The sequence below is a fragment of the Camelus ferus genome, chromosome 13 (assembly GCF_009834535.1).
Source record: "Camelus ferus isolate YT-003-E chromosome 13, BCGSAC_Cfer_1.0, whole genome shotgun sequence".
Classification (NCBI taxonomy): domain Eukaryota; kingdom Metazoa; phylum Chordata; class Mammalia; order Artiodactyla; family Camelidae; genus Camelus; species Camelus ferus.
Genome location: NC_045708.1, coordinates 45,043,115 through 45,058,321, shown reverse-complemented (window position 1 = coordinate 45,058,321; position 15,207 = coordinate 45,043,115). Strand labels below are relative to the sequence as shown.

The window sequence follows — 15,207 nt, the reverse complement described above, 5'->3', positions numbered from 1 at the left end:
ACTTCTTCATCGTTAAGCTCATTACACAGTCTTTTAAAGAAGAATGAGATACATCCGTTTGGGGTAATTTAGAGGTGGCTGTGCCTCAAGGCAAGAGGAAAGACGAGATCACTTCCCAGTAACCGGCTGAGTTCATGAGCAGTGCCACCAGGGCAGGCACCAGTGACTCAGAACTGAAAGGAGAGAGAATATTACGAAATATCAAGTTAGAGAAGAGCTGACTCCCATCAGCTGCCAACATCCCAGACTCGCTTTCAGGGAAGTACCCTAACTTTTTCCTGACTTCCTGGTCTGTAAAAGAGATACCCAGGAATCTCTTCGATGAAAGAAAAAGGTGTCTTTCAGTGCAGCATCCCCAGGTAGGAGTCAGCCGCAGGCCTTGTTGCTCTGCAGAACCCACAAGCCTCGCACAGCCTTCTTGGAAAACCCCCAACCCGACCAGGATCCAAAGACACTTGCGTCCCCTGACGCCACGAGCCACCCAGCTCAGGCTCGGGGCCAGCCTCTGCAAATTGTTTTTCTTCGTTTCATCCTCAGAGTAGCTAAATGAGTTAAGAATTAGTTCTATTTTACAGGTTAGGAAACTGAGATGCTGAGAGTTTAAAATGACTAATGCCTCATTAGAAAGCGAGAGCCCAGGTTCGACCACAGACCAGTCTGACCACAGAGGCTCTTTCCACCTCTATGGGAGCAGGCGTAAAGGCTGGTGTCTTTTATAAATCATTTTTCTTTTACTAAAAATAAAGGAAAGGATGCTCTCACACTTTTGTTTTCGAGGGGGAAATGTTGCCATAATCACTTTTCTTTTTTTTTTTTTTTTTTCTGCCGTAATCTTCACTCCATTTAATTCTGCCTTTTTCAATCAGAAAAAAAAAAAGAGAAAATGAGCTCACAATGAGAAGAGAACATTTAATTTTTACCTGCTAGTTAATGTGTACGCAACATATATCACAACTGGAGAAGGTTTCAGGCCTTCCATATTTCTTCCTCTAAACAAGCAAGAGGAGCCTAATTGACTCTGACAAATCACTGCCGACAGTCCTAAAGCTGGGGACACCAAAACACCCAAGCCTGATGAGGAAGACACATCTGAACGCCCTGGGCGCCCACCTGGAGTCGCCAGGGGAGCTTCAGAAAACACCAATGCCCGATCCGTCGCAGGGGATGCTGAAAGGGCGGCCAGGGCCGAGAGCCACAGTCCACAACCAATGGAACTGATGGCTAAACCCAACACAAAGTAAGTGAATTGAGAATTCACCCAAGGATGAAAAGAGAGAACTGTGTATCGCAGCAGGTTACACGGCAAATCTGATTTTAAAAGTGATACACACATCTTCACTAGTTTTCCATTCTGCTGCCCCCGGAGCAAGAACTCACTTCCACCACGGTAACACACGACTCCCTTCATCTTTCTGAAACTCTTTTTCCTTTTCCGTAAAATTAGGTCGGTAACACCTACCTTGCAGAGCTGTCTTCAAATATATTAAATGAGATAACAAGGTACACAAGGTGCTTAGCACACAGCACTGAATACATGTTTCCACTTTCTGAAGCGCCTCTCCATTTGCCTACTCTAGGCTCCAAACAGTTCACTTATTATGCTTGAGTCACCATTCTTTCCAAAATCTATGAGCTTCTGTCCTCTAGCGCTTTCCCTTAAAATGAGCCGTAAGACTATGTGTAAAGTATTTACATTCATAATTCGATTCCCACATATTTATAAAATAGCTCACCTGAAACCACTCTTAACTAACAGAAGTTTCTTTTAAATGTGGGCACCTATTTTTGAGCATCTATTATGTGCCAGGTATTATGCCAAACTTTCTATATGTATAATCCAATTAGATTTCATTTAATTCTTATGAAGACTTTCAGGAAAAGAATTATTTTGCCTATTTTATAGGTGATAAAATAGGATTTCACAGAGCTTAAGTAACTTGCACACACACACACACACAAAGCAAATAAGGAAACTTTTTAGAATCTGAACCCACGTCTCTCAAAAACTCCAAAGTCGGACCATAATTGTCTCCCAGTGTATAAAATATTTCATATATAAAGTGTATATGTATGTATACTTAATATACAAAGCAATCATAAAACACTTGGTGCATATGCATGCACATGCCAAACTTTGAAAGATTTAAGTATAAACTGCATTTTTGCACTTAGAACAGCACCATAAAATTAATTTCTAAATCAATATTGAAATTCATCTAGTTTCTATGTTTAGCTATTGGTGTTAATTTACCTCTCATAAGTGTTAGAAAGGTTCTCCAGCACCTCCCCCCAGCCCTTTTACACTATTCAAGCTTTTTATTAGCCCTAATGTTGATTGCCTTCCCAGGGCATCTACTGGTTTGCGTATAATTTGTCTAATTAAATTTAAAGAAGAGATGTTTCAGGGAGCACCGTTTCATCATTTCCTCTTATACTCCATGCTGTGGACTTTAATGAGGACCTAAACCCCATCTTAACTCAGCCTTAGTTTCAGCACAGATGAGCTGTGCTTGTTAAGACAGTCTTCACTTGTCAGGAAAAATAGCTTTATTAAGGTCATGGAATGCGGAGAGTTTGATTAAAGCTAATCAAGGAAGAAAGCCAGGCGGCAGCACGGTGAATCAAGCCTCAGTACAACATGTTTAACATAACTTAACCTAGTCTATCTGTTAAAAGCAGACATAAATAAGATCAGATTTCCAAAAAGAATGCATGGACGAACGCGGGCATATTACATGGTGTAATTTATCTCCCGAGTTTAAGTTGAACAAGTCTTTCAATAGGCAGCATATATTTTAAGCCACATGGATGCAAGTGACAGTGGAGGGTTGTCAATAACCCCTGTCGTTTAAAGGAGGTGGGGGCAGGATTACTTATATTCTTTCAGGTTTAAAATGTGTGATCTATGGACATGTCGGGCCAATGATGGCACATTAGATATCACTCTCATTAACCTGAAAGTTAGGCTTCTGGTTCAGCAAACCTGAGTGACTGTTATTAGCACATGTAATGCCAAAGCATTCAACCTTTACAATATTTTGGAAGGCTCTTCTAAGTAGGGTTTATCCCACTGTTTTAGTTTTATGAAAATTAAACAGTTGGGTAAAAGGAAGGAAGAGCAGGCATCTGGAAATCTGAAGACTTCGGCTAAGGTCCTGAAGCTAAAGTAACTGGTCACGTGACCTTCCAAAAGCTTCCAGGCCTGGGTTACGTGGGCCTCAGTTCTTCAAAGAACCCAGTGAGAGTAGCTGGACTTTTAAAATCTATTCTACGATGGTATTACAGTCTACTTCCAAATCTAAAGGTCTACAATGCTATTCGAGTCTACTGCGGCCTTACACATGTTCTTCCTAATTTAAGGCAATGTGTTGATAAGAAGGGCCACCCTATAGTGTTACTCAGTACTCAAACTTAAGAATCCAAATCCAAAAAGTAACTGTAGAGAATGAGTGTAAAGCCTTGAAGAGTTTCGAAAATGGGATCTCTTTTCTCTTCACTAATACCATTCTACTTACTTTTTAGTTTCTAACCTTCTCCCTTCCAGGTGTGTGGCTTCAGGACATGTTATTAACACATGCATGTACTTTTTAAAAAAATACCTTTAAAAATAATTCCGTGATACTCATCTGAGGCAGACTCCAGGTTAAATTCACGATTATCAATCTACAACATTAACGACTAATAAATATTTTAACTTGGCCACCGAAGGATCTTGAACTATCTAAGAGACTCCATATCATATGTTACATCTTGCATAGTGGAAACAGGTAAGAAACTTCATGAGAGACATGCAGCTGAGAGTTCAGAGTTCTGCAGAGTAAAACAGACATCAGAGAACAGCAGACCTTGCTTTCCACTCTAGCCTGACTCACCACCTTTTTCTGATTTACTGAAGGTAATGGAATACAGAGGCTTAGGAAGAACAGAGGAGAGCTGTGCATAATGGGATTTAAATAATCTGATTTTCCTAAGAAAAGAAATTGAGAAGCAAGAGATAAAGGATTTTTTGTACGTATACACACACACACACACACACACACACACACACACACACACACACATATCTTAAACGCACCCTGTAGTTTCCAAAGGACTTTTGTACCCCTAAGATACCATTTAGTCATTATTTAAAAACAAAAACAAAAACACAAAGGCAAGGAGGGCAGGTACTATTATTTCCAGTTTTTAAGAAATGTAGGAACAAAGAAATTAAGTGACTCCATGAAGAAATTAAGCAACGTTAACTTTGTTAACAGTAGTGCCGGAAGTCTTCTGAATTCTAATCCAATGCTATCCTACTATACAATGCTGCCTATTTGCATTCTTTTTTTTTTTAACTCAACAAGTATTTATTGAGTGCCAGTTATGTGTCAAGCACTATTCTAGACACTAGGAAAACAACAGTGAACACGACCAATAATGTCCTTTGCCTCCTAAAACATTCAGTGTATGTATGCACATATTTACAATATGCGTAGTTTAATATATACAGCTTTTCATACACTTTACCATACCAGCCAGTTTATGAGACTCATTAAAAATTAAGATCACATATAAATATTTATTATTTTTTAAGAACTGCACTATTAGGTCAACACAGAACAAATGATCCCCAGCCACTCCCGCCTCCCTTCCTTCTTCATTCCTCCACACAGCTAGCCTTTTAAAACAGTCTAAGTAAATAGCAAAGTAACATCTATTCGAGTTACACATTTGTTCACATGCTGAGAAGGGGAAAAAAATGGCTATAAAAGTCTTTAGAAAAAGAAGAGGTTCAAAATTATGGAGAGGGCTTTTTCTAAGGACCATTTTAAGCACACACACGGGATCTTAAAGAAAGCACATGGACATCTTGTTTGGAAAAAGTTTGTTCTTTTTTCTTTCTTCTTTTTAATCTACACAAAGCACCATCTTAAAAAGCCTAGGGTGGGGGGTGTCTGCTCTCCATCTCTAGTTCTGTTGCTGAATGAAAGATCGACAGGAAATTAACGCAGTGGTAAGGAGTTTCTTGCCAAGAGTGAACTCTGAAACAAAAGACTCACTATTGTGTAAGAGAATCTGACATCTATACCCTCAGCCCTGTGCTCAACTTCAGTAATCCTTCAGTATGAGCTATGATTTGTTGTAAGTTTTTAACATACATCTAACGTGTTGTGTTACTCCTCAGCTCCCAACTCTTTCTAAAAGAGGAACAGATTTTAGTTTCTTTGTTCCTCCCTTCTCTCCTTGTTTAACTGTCTTTTTTAGCCAGCAACAGACTTAGTCAATGGGTTCAACTAGCTTCCTCCGTTCTCCATCCACGCCACAGGCACGCTACCTCTGAGGTTTACAGCATTTCAGCTGCTACCGAGTTACCTGAGATTACGGTATTGACCTTTGTTGTTTTGCTCTGATGTTACAGAAAAGGCTCATTTTTGGATAAATTTGTGAATTTGGGACAATGTTGTTAGTTCCCCACGTCTAACAACTTTACAACAGCAATACTGTGGAAAGATTACCAAGCCATGATGTTGGAAGCTGCTAACCTAAGAATTTAAAATCAAACCAAGTGCTGATCAGGTAGGGCCACTGAGCATGACCCGTTTTATGAGAGTAAGTGATCTCCTTATTTGACATTCAGCGTGAATCTCTCAGGGAAGTTTTTAGACCAGTTTTCTTGGTTTTATGTGTGTATCCAAAAGGATACAACCAAAGCTGGTCCTATCTGCATTGTAATTCTCGAAAAACATGTTGGGTTTACTTCCTATCAGCTGGCTCACCTATAGTCAATTGCTTCTGAAGAAATGTATAATGTTGTGACCTACCAGCACAAAATGTGTTCCTCTGCTATTTAAATAGGTGCCAGTAAAGCCAGAAGTAGGAACCAGTCACCAATGTATCAGCTGTAGAAGTTTTCTGGGCACATTCCAAAAGTCTACATCTGCTTGGCAACAACTCAGAAAAAGAGATACCGGTTCCTCCTTCTACAGTAACATAGCTTTCCCAGGCTCCAATGTATGAAAAACAGCTTGCTCTGTATCAGAAGAAAATCCAACTAGATTTGCAAAAATCACCTACTCGCTCTTCTGCCCCAGTAACTTAAAAATGATTGCTATACATGGAACCCAAGTCACCGATGACATAGTTATCATATATTGTTGCCCTGTTCATGTGTCTGAGAGTCCGAGTGGGAATCTTTCTTTCCTTTTCTTTTTGCAACATAAACACTTAAGCATTTAGTGATAAAATATTAAAAGCTTGAGGCTCCAGACTCAGTGAGTACAAGCTGCTGATATAGCACCAGGCACCAAGGAAAGGTGTCAAGTATGTTAAAATATGGCTCTAGCTTAGACATTAGGGGCCCTATTCTTTCCCTACTATGCTTGCCTGGTCCCTACTGTCCACAGTTAAATGTGCACATCAGCACTAAAATGCATCCCCTTAAAAATCTAGGCAGGAAATTCAACACATCTATGTCAGTGAACAAAGTAATTGTCACATTTGTTCACCACAAACAACAGATCTAGACACTGTTTTTAATTATAACATTAATTGATCTTTTGTCACCACTAATTAGGACGGTAACATCACATTTTGTTACTTTACTAGCAAAGGAGTCGACGTTGAGTTGCTGGAAAATGCATCAGTAGGGGAGAGAGTAAAGTGGGCAGAAAAAGGAACATTTAGGGGGAAAAAGTCATATTGTTTTTTAAAAGAAATGTTTATCACAATTGAGTGCATTTTTACATTTTAATTAATCTTGTTGCTCATGAAAACTCCATTTGGTCTGTTTGCAATTAGAGTTCACACTGCTATTATATAAAATGTTCCCTCATTGTTGGGAAATTACAGGCAAGGAAGACTAGGTTGATGACCGGAAAAGCTACCTTTGTACCTTGGAGAAAAAAAAAAAAAAAGATTGCATGAGTCTGTCATAGCCCTTGTCTGTGAGAAATGTAAGGGACTTTAATGGTATTTTAGTAGAACCACTTAAAATTAAGTGATGAATTGGAATGGGAAAAGTTATTCCAATAAAAGCAAACAAATTAACTAACCTGACCTTGGTCCACATAAAAGATTCATTTTCTTAATGGAAACAAACTCTTTGAGTCTAGCTCAGGTTTAACCACTGAAGTGTATGTGGAACCTAAATTAAGCTATAGAAACGTGCGGCTCCAGAAACTCAGGTGTACGGGCACAAGTAGGGAAGTGTTCCTGTAGCTGCGGGATATGCCACTGGCATGGTCTAGTATGACCCACTTCTACAATGATTACCACGTGAGTCAGAAACCTGTTAAGACCCAATTAACAAAAATGTTATGCATCACTGATGCATGCTTTGTCCAGAGCTTAATTCCACTGTTTTCCTAAGTAAATTCTGTCTTTTCTATTCATTAACTTTCTCTTCCCTTGGGTACAAGCAGCAACTTCGCCCATTTTGTTTAAGGTTACAGGAGATCTGAAAGTCACAGGGCAATGGGTATGTATCCTTGTCCATTACTCTAAAGGAGTAAGGGAACATCTGTCTTCAGCGTACATTTGGCATCTTGGATGCCGTAAAAACCACAAATCTTTCTTATTTTACTAGCAGTCTGAAAGACAACTTTAATGTAGCCCAAGCAAGCTGGAAAATGGGTTGGTCTGTCTTCTTCTTCCTACCTCAACAACCAGAACCATTTTATTACAAAGTAGAAGTAACTACTGAATAAGTCATTCTAGGAGCAGAAGAAAAGCTTAGCATCCAGGCTGGTGAGAAAAGACAATTATGCTTGAATCAAAGACACTGACTTTGACTTTTTGGAGAAGAGTCAAGGAAGGCTCATCATAACACTTTAAGAACCATTACACTGGGTCCATTCCCTTGTCTACCAAGCCAAGATTCTAACTCTAATGGGGTCCCCAAGAGACAGTCTGTAAGTAGGTACAGCTGGGCTCTGAATGTCTCTCAACATCCCTAGCTTTATTAGATGTCTTTGACATATTGCCCTCTTTCTAAACTCCCTTTGGAAGATGTCCCCAATGTGAAATATAAGAGAACTCACAACTTCACATGAAAAACATGACTGTCGTTTTCCTGTGGGTATATTTCACTTGCAAAGGAAACGTCCTTTAAAACCAAGTTGTGTGGATGTTTGCTGTTACTCCACAAGATAACATGGATCTGCATATACTTAACTACTCCTGGGGCAACTGGGCTACTTCACATTATCTAGAAATGTCCTTTTAACATTTAGAAGATTAAAAAAAAAAAAAAAAAAAAAAGCACGAGGTAGGCAGGCACTACCAAACAGTGGTGGAAAGAGCACTCCTGTTTTGAGTTTGTGACCTTAGGAAAGTCACTTTACTATCAGGACCTGAGCTCCCTTATCTATGAAGTATAAGGGATTGTATTAACTAACCTCCCTAAGGTCTAGATGTTTAAAACTCTCTTTTTATGTATAGAAAACTATCCATTTCCATTTCATGCAGGCCAATGCCCATTTTAAACAACAACATATGAGGGGGTTATGTTAGTCAACACTTTCCCTTCGGCTACATATTTTTTATTTCACACATAATAAAGCTCATCATTTTTAACTGGGCTCTTCACTTCCCTGTGGATCACAACTCATTATGGTCCATTATTCTTCCTCTTCATTATTTATTAAATTAATTAGGTGCTCGGTACAATTGCATTTTTATACCATTCACCCAAAATAAAGGCACATGAAATAAGGTTGACTAAAATAAACAACCCAAAACTGAAACACTAAGTAGCAGGCAGTTTCACCTCAATCATTCCATTCAATTCAGAAACCTCCAGAGTCTAGGATGTGCCAGACGCTGGGGTCAGTGCTGGGGGGTCAAGGTCATGCAGGGGCCCCTGCCGTTGGGGAGCTCCCAGGATACCCAGGACGCCAGCACCTGCTCCACAGCAGGTAAGTGGCGGGAGCAGACAGGATATCCCTCAATATCCCACCTGTTTTCAAGGTTCCTGCAGAGTAAAGGGTGAGGTTTTGGTGATTAATACTCAGGTTTAATGTGACAGTGGGTGTGTATATGACCATGTATGACTGAAAAATTGTGCTGAACACTGGAATTTGACACAACATTGTAAAATAATTATAAATCAATAAAAAATGTTAAAATAAAAAAAACTTAGGTTTATCACTGGAAACAAATAAAAATGAAAAATAAATGCAAACTCTTTAACACTGCAAACTTTAATTTTAGCCAGGCATCTGATGAGACCATTTACCATGTCTCCTGAGCGAAGTAATATGGTTTACATGATGCTTATGTGAATTTACGGTCACTTGGGAAGCCCTCCTTGAAGAGGTTAGTTAATTCAGCCTGGAGGAAGATCTCTACTTTGATTAGTTCTCAACTTTTTAAGATAATGGGTTCCTTTGAAAACTTGACAATCATTACCAACCCTCTTCCCCAGAAAAATTCACAGCTCATCTAAACTCTGCGTGCAATTTCAGGAACTAGTACACAGACCACAGGTTAACCTAGCCTGTTTGTCCTGCTTACTAGTTTTATTAATGGCTTGAATGATGGCGTACTAACAACTGGTTGAAGAATCAGGCAGGGTAGAATGAAACCAAGGTATCTGCCAAAATTCATATTCTCTGAGTCTAGACTTCTAGTTCAAAAAGAACTCCATATGTTGGAAGGTGATTGCAGTCAGCAAGAGGACACGCATCTGTGTGTGTGTGTGTTTGTTAAAAAAAAAAAACCAACTATGTACAAGATGGCAGAAACCACATCGGCAGCAGTGGTTGTTAACGTACCTGGATGAAGAAAGAAATTCCATCAACTCCATGATGTTCCTGAGGTGGAACCAAGGAGAGATGTTAATAAGAGGCAGGTTTCAGCTAAATAAAAGCCAGCGTTTTCAAACAATGTGCATTAAGACGGAAGAGGGCTGCCTTGTGAGAAAGGAAGCTCTTCTTCAACCCAAGAGGCAGGTTAGTTCGGTGCCAGAGGACGGGACTAGGTTCTAATTTCAGTTTTGCCTTGAGCTAGACACATGAGCGAAGGCTAGTCGCCTCACATTTATATAACTTAGTTTCCTCATCTGGAAGCTGGAGGTTGTAAAACTCACACATAAGTCAAACGAGGTGGTGAGAAAGTGCCCACTACAGGATCCAGCAGATATTAGGTACTCAGCATGAGTGCCTGCAACCTTCACCCGCACACCCCGACTCCCTCCTTTCCTCTGGAAGTATTTAAGCAGAGGCTGTGGGGGGCACCACAGCGGAGCTTCTTAAAGAGGAGGGCCGTTAGACGTGATGGCCTCTAAAATCCTTTCAAGTCTAGGCTTTGGTTCCTAGGTGATACCTTCTACATTGTGTGTAGGAGGTTGAAAATGATTTACTTGCGTCCTTCTCCCTCCTTGAGCAGCCACCTGAAAATCAGAATGAATGCTCTTATTTTTCTTCTTAGGTATTATATGCTTGCTGGCTCATTCCACTTCATTTCAAAGAATTTTCCATAAGCTCTTAAATGTTTCCATATGACACCATATTCTGCAGGTAACCTGAGTTCATACCATTCCCCAAACACGAGTCGCTATAAAACGTTCCAGGATCTCTTTGTGTGCTCTGAATAGAATTTGTGAGGCTGCCAAATCCTTCGGTCTTCTCCAGATAGCCCTGTCGTTCCTAACGTGGTTATCAAATCCTTTTATCAGCATATTTTAATCAAAGCCTTTCAAAACAGTCGGAGGGCTAGGACACACCGTAAGGTCTAAATGAAAAAGGCAAGAGGGGAAAATACAGCCACCAATGAGGACAAGAGCAAAGGGCCGTTCTGACTTGGCTTCAGGACAGGACAACAGCGGAAGCTACAGTCGTCTTAGGAGGGAAGGGAAAAAATGCCAGCTCAAATGTCACACGTGAATAAATTATTGGCCGTTCATAAACAACAACAAAAGATGGGGGGGGGGGGCTTCCAGTTCTATTCCTAAGCCGGTGGGTATACACAAGCGCCTTTGTTTGAATAGTTTAAAAAGAGGGGCTCTTTCTTTTGTCAAGAAATCCTCATACGCCACTCAAAACCGTTAGAGACGAAATGAAAAGTTAAAAAAGGAAGAGAAGCCCGGGGCTCCACGCCTCCCTCCCGTCGCGGGGAGAAGCCAAGCAGGGGGTGCGGCCCAGGGCCCCAGCTGCTCCGGGAGGCGCCAGCTCCCCGCGCCCGGCAGCCTCGCCGCACACACACGTCGGGGCGCGGCCACCTGGACCCCCTCCTCTCGTGGACGCCGGCCAGGGTGCGGGGCTTCTATCCGCTGCCACCCTGGAGGGAAGGCCCGGGGCCTCTACGCAAGTGTCTGCCCCTCTTCACGCAGGTGGATTTTTCAAGCGGAACAATGATTAAAATGAAAAAAATAAATAAATAAAATAAAACAAAACAAAACTGGCTGCCTGCTCCCATCCAGCCCCAATTTTATAACTAAAGGAAATCATTGGGGTTTTTTTTCATTATTATTTTCTTTCCACCATGACAACAAACACTCTTCAGCGAATCACTCATCAGTGGAAAGCTATTCAAGGAATTTTACATTGATAACACTACACTAATGTGGAACAGGAGAGAACTCTGGGCATCATCTGAACTCTGGGGATCATTTGTTCTGAACTGCTCACCATTCTGATACCTGGAATGGCCGCTCCTCGCCTGTCAAAGTGGAAAATCCTTATGAAGGGTTCCTAATACAAATCGTCCTGTCTGTTCCAAACAGAAGGAATCTCTCCTTCCTTTGTGAGCCCGTGTTTCATGTACAACACGCACTCTCCGCGGTTCGGTTGGAATGTCTGTCTCCACTGCAAGACCTTAAGCCTCTTGAGAGTAGGGCCCAGTCTTACGCCACACATAATGGTTGGCTCAGGGAACATTCTCACAGTTGCCTCAATAAACGGTTGCTGAATTCAGTTGGATCAAAGGACACTGAAGGCCAAGGAGCTAAAATGACTGGCCAGAGGTCATAGGGCTAGAAGAAGAACTAAATCCCCACCGGGGCTCTCCCACGCTAAGAAAGGCAACAGGAATGGCTTAGTACGTTACTGTCTCTCGAATCCCGACTGTCCTTTCAGCACTGAAGCAACTCTTCTTCCAGGAAGGCACTCAGACTCAAGAAAAAGGGATCTGTTTTGCCTCGTATTAAATAATTTGATAAGAAGCTGGTAAAACAGAAAGGTTTTGCACATGCAAATCTGCCCTTGCACCCAATTTCAATTCTCTTATTTTCCTGATCTGTATTCCTGCTCTCCAGATGGACCATCAGCTTTATACCAGTGCCAGCAACAGCTTGCGTATTGTTTGTTTAAAACAAAGATGATGGATTAAATATCATATGCAATGTGAAGAAAGAGGTTAAGGCTAATATTCCTGTTCTAAAATATATCATAAATCCAGTCCATGTAGCTTTTTACCCCAGTGGATTCATATAAATAAAAATTTAATTTTATTTTTCAGACTCCTAAGAGGAAGCATGCATTCATCTAGGATATGGAGCCTTTCCATCGCTCCAGATTTATTCTTGTTCTAAGGCTTCATTACCCTCCAAATTATACAGACTTATGTCATTTCATTGAAACACTCATTCACCCATCACATGCCCAGATCCAACAGTAACACTTTTGTTTTAAAATTATGCCAAAATGAGCAAACTTGAAATTCTTTCACCTATATTTGAGTACTCTGCAAAATGTCTCTAATCATCTCAGATAAATTCCAACCAAAAAAAAAAAAAAAGTACAATTTCAATGCAAAGTATATAAACCAAAGAAATCACAGCAGAGGTTTCTTTCTATACCCTCTGCACTATCGTATGAAGCCGCCTACAAAGGAGTTGCCAGTAGGGTGGACTGTGTATCAAAACCAGCCCTACTACGTGGGTTTCCTGCCACAACTATGCATTCTGTCCTGCATAGTTATATGTAGTTTCCATTAGAAAAATAATTTAAGAGAAAGAAAAACACGTTTAGAAGCCAGGATGGAAGAACTGTGCAACAAGCAAAGATAATTCCATCAAGGGATTCTGATGATAGCGTATCATTTAAGTAGATTATCATCAACAAAAGAATACTGATTAGCGTCTAGGAGTCCCAGGAGAATCTCTCTAGAAAAAGAAACCAAAGGTGGAACTCTCCACTTCCTCCTGGCTACCAGGATGCGTGTACTGAGCAGAACACGGGCCCCGGCAAGCACAGTCGCAAAGCCACGGTCTAATTCCAGATACAGTCTAGGCCTCGGTTTCTTGACCAAAAATTTTATTCCTCTGTCATTTCTGTCACCCCGTCAGGTTGAAAATTTATTTAAGGCTGGAATTTGGCCCTCCCCAGTTGCACCATGAAGAGAAAACATTTAAAGAAAGGTGTTTTGCAATTCCTATGTTTGGAATGAGTGATAAAATCTGTAGTGCTACCAACGCTTTCTAGATGCCAGTTCAATGACATCGATTTTGTATGTCAGGTCGGAATTGCAGGCAGATTGTATGTCTAATGAGACACTCCACAATCCTGTACAAACTCTGGGATACACGCGAAGTAGTCTAAAACTTTAAAATATGACCCTTATGGCAGCTTGACTGCCCAAAGCACAATTAATCCAGTCTTATTGCACTATAACTCTTTCTCCGTTTTACAATCCTGGATTGCCATTTTCCCTTGTATGTTTGCACATGTGAGGACAGTAGTAGACCAACAGGCATATCCAAGCATCCAGACAAATAAAAAGAAGTGACAACACAGAATGCCCCCATTAGAAATATTTTTTAAAAAGCCACTAATACATCATGGTAAACAAGTGGACACATTAATAAATTTAACTTTTACATACAGAGTCCCATTCATATGCCCAGAATATGAATTTTATCTGGTACCTTGAAGTTTAAATTGGTGTTAAATGAAACCTCAGGTCCCTTACAGCTATAACATTCTGTGATTCTTTGAATCTATTTTTATTTGTTCACTTGAATTTCTTCTTGTCAGGGAAGGTAGCTTTAGCCTCCTTGAGAATATCTTTCCACCTACACATCTTCCTGCTGCAATAGCACAAGTTGAGCCGAATGCACAGTTATGTAACTTTAAGATCAAAAGAAAATGGAAAAGAGAGTCCTGCCCCAGCCCCACATGCTATCACCACCAAGGCCCAGCTAGCGAACATTTCATTTTACCATTATACTAAAGGCTGTGTTAAAATATTTCCCAACAGGTTACACTAAAAATTCTCCTTTCTTTGGATTTATGGCAGGGGGGAAAATCACACCATTGAAAGTTACCTGAATGATGGTATCTACTGCTATAATTTCCTTCACAATGCTATTTAAGAATAGCAGAAAGAGCCTTTTATTATACATATCTACTTATGGAGTGCAAATTCTTTGCCTCATAAAGCGAACTCTATTTGTGTTGAATGTATACTCACCATTTCCTGCTAATGGAGTAAAAACTGATTCCAGATGAGTAGAAAAATGTCTTCGTTTTCACAGAAAATTAATTCCAGAAGAAAAACCTTTAAAATTCTTTTTTTTTTAAATCTATAACTTTGTAGATGTAGATCAATTTCTGGTTTCTTTCTTATATATTTTACTCCTAGAATTTTTGGGGGGAGGAGGGTCAGTTTGTGATAACGCATTGTACTTTCACAGTCTGAGCGTTAAGTTTGGTAATTTCCATCCAAAATCCAAAGAGAGCTTTTATGTCTTCTTGTCACAAACAGAACACTTTTTAAAAAGAGCAACGCAATGCTGTGTAGACTATCACCTGAAAAACCAGAGTTCAAAAAAGCTCCGGGAAAAGCAGAGTTAAAGATGATCATTTAATCAACCTTAACTCACACTAGAATATTTAGCTATTGCATCATTCCCAGTACACAAGTCACACGCTGTCCTCAGTCCACTCCATTGAGTAACAGACAATGCAACGCTTTAAATTTGATTTCCTAATGTCCTGGAGGTCAATGTAAGACCTTGCGATTTGTCAATATTATAAATTTATTTGAGATTTTTTAACCTGGACCTGATGCTATAGCTAGTAGAGACTGTTAACAAAATATATTACAAGGCACTAATTAGACATCACAAAATGCAAAGCATCGCCATGTTCAAGTTTTAAATCTGATTTGGGCAGTTACAAACTTAAAAGCATCTTCTGCCCTAGAACTTTCTTTGACTATTAATTTCTGATGTTTTCACTGTCTATTAGTGTAGAACCAGCTACAGTGTTTAAAAAGTAGCTTGTG

At 40.1% G+C, this 15,207-nt stretch overlaps 1 protein-coding gene across 5 annotated transcripts in view; it reads right to left on the bottom strand.

Moving 5' to 3' along the window:
• The window catches only part of NFIA (nuclear factor I A), a 340,770-nt gene that overhangs the window by 289,092 nt on the left and 36,471 nt on the right, over positions 1-15,207 (bottom strand). The window lies entirely within an intron of this gene.